The following is a 4,390-nucleotide window of genomic DNA, read 5'->3' on the forward strand; positions in this document are numbered from 1 at the left end:
GAGTGGTGGTAAATCACATATCTTTGATAAGATATGACAATAGTACTTCAATGCTATGGTCTTCCAGGTAAAACTCCATATCTAGTATAATTTAAAGAAAAAAAAATCAGCCAAATTTCTATCGGAAGGCATTCTTTTTTCTTTTTCTTTTCTTTTTTCTTTTTCTTCTTTTTTTTTTTTTTTTTCGTTAGACATTCTTAAGAACTTAGCTAGTAGTCTCAAAAATGTCAAGGTCATCAAAGACAAGAAAAGTCTGAGAAACTATCACAGCCATGAGAAACCTAAGGGTACATGATGACTGGATATAAAGTGGGATCCTAGATGGGATCCTGGAACATAAAAAGAAACTTAGGTAAGAACTATGGAAATCTGAATAAGCTACAGATTTTAGTTACTAATAACATATCACTATTGGTTCAGCAATTATAATAAATGGGGTATACTAATGTAAATTGTTACTAATAAGGGAAAATGGGTATAGAAATATAGAACTATCTGTGTTACCTTCAAAATTTTCTATAAATCTAAAATTGTTCGACAATTTTAAAAAGTGTATTTAAAAATAATTTAAATCCTTACTCTTTAATGAAACCAAACCAAACCAAGTTATGTGTCCCTTTAAACATGAGTCAGGGGGTCGAAGCTCTGTAACAGGCTCTGCAATGCATAGTAATGTTAAAAGAGACCTCTGTATAAGTAGTTCACCCCTCTAACCCAAACTAATGTGTTAAGAATCCAGAACAGACTTTGTCTGGATGGCAATGCTGTGACAACCTTGGAATGTGGAAACATATGGATGGTCATTTTCTGTCTTTTTATATTCTGTCTCTAAAAATGTCTGCCTGAAAATTTCAAGGGAAAGCAGCATTAAAATATCTGAATAAAAACATATGAAATATACTAAAATGGAAGGGTTCTAATTCTGATAAAAAAAAAAGTTTATCTTCAATACAGCATTAACCATATTTATTATTGGACCCCAATCTTGAGGGATAAAAACCACCTTTGTAACTCAGGCCTGGAGATATTTCTTCCATTAATGAAATCTTTTGAATGCCCTAAATAATTGAGTGTTCAGAAGCCAGCAACTCAAATTGAAGTTAGAAATGTTGTTTGTACAGGTGGTTTGCCTACTGGGAGTCGAAATCCTTACTTCTGTTGTCCATATCAATTATTCTGTGACTTTGTCTGTTTAACGTCTGCCAGTTTTGTAACAACAGAAGACTCTTTCTAAAAATTGCTGACATAACATTTATCAAATTATCCTAAGAGTGACATTCTGTTTTCAAATGAAAGGAATCAAGAGTAGAAGGAAATGCTTGGATGCTTAAATATTAAGTGAGTTGGATAATTCTCTCAGATTTAAACATTTAAAATGTGTCAAATAAAATTATCTGTAGTGTGCTATCTGCAATAATCCTTTCTGAAACACTTTAGTTTCCTTATAAGTGATAGTATTTTAAAACACTTATCTCTGGATTTAGAATTTTTTGATTGTGAAAGTTTGATTGTTTTGAATCTTGAATTCAAACCACCAGAAAAAAATGTAGTGTTTAAAATGTATGTTTATTGCTTAATTTTTAAGTTTTATTGGAAAATTAGTTTATGTACACACAGAAACACATATATAAGAATGATAATTACAGGGACGCCTGGGTGGCTCAGTTGGTTAAGCAGCTGCCTTCAGCTCAGGTCATCATCCCAGCGTCATGGGATCGAGTCCCACATTGGGCTCCTTGCTCCGCAGGGAGCCTGCTTCTCCCTCTGACTCTGCCTGTGCTCGCTCTCACTCGCTCTCTCTCTCTGACAAATAAATAAATAAAATCTTAAAAAAAAAAAGAATGATAATTACAAAAGCTTTCTGAATACTTCTTATAAAGAGATTCTCTAAATTTTGGCTTTTGGATAAAATTAACAAAAAAACAGGAAATTAGCAAAAGCCTGTTATTTGACCATGGCTTTTTCACTGGCTATTAGACTGCCAAACAGCTGAGTGCCCACTGCAATGTCCTTTCTGACAACTCTAAACTTGTTCATGATCAATGATAATTGTGATCATATCTAATTACTATTAGTGATATCAGTATTCTATTATGTTATTTGGGTTTATTATTAATAATTAAATATGCATTTTCAAATACTGAAAGCATTCTTGATGTAACTTAAAGTGAAAAATATCATTATGCATTTTATATATTGAAATTCAGTCATTTTAAGTATACGTACATTTTTTTCTGAAAGGAAAAATATCATATTTAATGATGATGGTGATGCTGTGAATTTTGTCTTAAAATATTCTTAAATATTTCAAAATATTTAAGAATATTTTAATAATTAATTAAATGACAATATATTACCTTAAAAAATAGGGAGACTATCGCAATCTTTTGGACCATTAAATGTGTTTGTTTTAATATAAATGGTATTGTACCAAATATGTTTTATCATAATTCTAATATTTTAGAATCATTTGGCATTACCAAAAATAATGGGAAAATAACCTTTAAAGTATACTTTTAATGCTTTGTCACTTAATACTTTCTAGGTCATGATTATCCCAAGAATAATCTTATTTTGGAATTCTTCCCTTATTGTGAGGGTGAATTTAAAGAAAAATATCAATTTTAATGGCTCCAGAATTTATGAAGAGGAAAATGTACAAAGTCACAAATAAATATTGATTTTAACATTAACCATTTTTCATTTGATCAAAAATGTGATTTTGGAGCACATCTGTAAATAGTATTATCCACTTATTTAAGTGTTTTACACTTATTATTTCAATAAATCCTCAAATAGTTCCATATTACAAATGATCTAAATGTAGGTTATAGGAGTATACAGTTGCCCCAGAATAGGTTAAAAGTATTGTCAGTATTGTTAATTGTGAGCTCAAAACCTCAGAATCAACCCAAAACAGATTAATTTCAAATATTTAAAAACATAATTTTTGCAAAGGGTAGTAATGTGTCCAGAAGTACATGAAAGGTTGAAAATATGAACAGTATGAAAGAAACAGCTGCTCAATTAGTTGGGGGTTTGGGGAAGTATGAGGATTGCTAAACCAGAGAGGCATAGAGATAGGAGAAGTCAGGAGCAAGAGAAGGCAGCGGCCATTACCCACACAAGCCCTGAGTCTGAGAAGTTATCTACTAGTCATTCTACCAGCAAGTCTCTGAGTCACTTACCTTACTCTGGGCTCATGATAGTCAGCATTTATCTTCACAGGTACCAGCTTCCACCTCAGTCACATATCTCTTTTCCTACTAATGATACAAAAAAAAAAAAAAAATTAACTCCAAAAGTAAATATTCAGAATGACCACTTCAAGGAAGAGAAGGAAAGATAAATACAATGGTCTTTGAGTGTTCCAGCCAGGCATACGTACTCTCTGCCAGAGGTGAGAGTGATCACCAGGTCAAAAGTTTACACTGCAGGTGAGCCCACAGAGGACTTATAAATCCATTTTTAAATTGAGATCCCAAAATGCTGTATTTTTCATTTCCTGGAAGCTGAAGGTTTCAGAGTGCTTTCCCATTGGATTGGCAGCTGAGTTGGTCTGGAAAGAATAGTGAAAGTGCAGAGTTGCACTGGTACAAAAAAAGTAGTGAACCAATGTCACACAGTATAGGAGATTCCTCTCGCCTAATTCTTACTCTGAAACCAAGCTCACTGAGCAAGCTAATGAATACAGCGTAGCTTCCCCAAAGGAGTATCAGCAGGGAGAAAATGTTCTGGCCAGAAGACTCAAGTGCCTGGTCCCCTCATTGTAAATTAATAAATCAGGGCTTTGATTTTTAAAATCAGTCTCTTGAGCTTATTTAATATCACAAGGCCCCTTAGCAATAGACAACTAGATTTCAGAGTCTGGAAAGACTGAGGGCCGGACTCAGAGCCAGGCAAATCTACCAAGGTAATGAGACTCTAAGAGGTCTGTTGGAAGGCAGCCTGCTGGCATTTTTTAGCAACACTCCTTCTTCTTCATGGCTGAGCCAAGTCTGATCATTTTTCCAAGGTGAACTCTGCAATGGGTACTTTGTAGAAACAGAAAATTAAAATAATACTGTTCATTTGTGCAGCTTGCTGTGGTTTATGATATATTTTCATTGAGTTGATCACATTTATAGAGCAGCTTTTCAGCGTATTTATTATTTCACTCACTTTACAGATGAAGAAAACCTAAGTGGATGTCAGATGCCCCCATATTTGCTCCCACAATAGAATTGTCTTCCTCCAGAAATACTAACCTCTGGAAGGAAGCATGAGCAGGAGGTGTTCCTGATGCTCTTCTGTTTATGGATCTGAAGGTTAGCTACACAGGTGTGTTCAGTTTGGGAAATTCATCAAGCTAGACATGTATGAAATTTTCATTTTTGTATTGACAATTGCA

General features: G+C 33.7%; 1 long non-coding RNA gene across 1 annotated transcript; it reads right to left on the bottom strand.

The window, feature by feature from the left end:
* Positions 1 to 246: 246 nt before the first annotated feature.
* Positions 247 to 3,879, bottom strand: LOC116584694. Its single transcript, XR_004283287.1, has 3 exons — positions 3,354 to 3,879; positions 3,189 to 3,266; positions 247 to 329 (listed from the first exon to the last, which is right to left on the bottom strand). It is a non-coding gene; the product is annotated as an uncharacterized LOC116584694 (long non-coding RNA).
* Between the last annotated feature and the right edge of the window lie 511 nt (positions 3,880 to 4,390).

The sequence above is a fragment of the Mustela erminea genome, chromosome 2, assembly GCF_009829155.1.
Source record: "Mustela erminea isolate mMusErm1 chromosome 2, mMusErm1.Pri, whole genome shotgun sequence".
Taxonomy (NCBI): domain Eukaryota; kingdom Metazoa; phylum Chordata; class Mammalia; order Carnivora; family Mustelidae; genus Mustela; species Mustela erminea.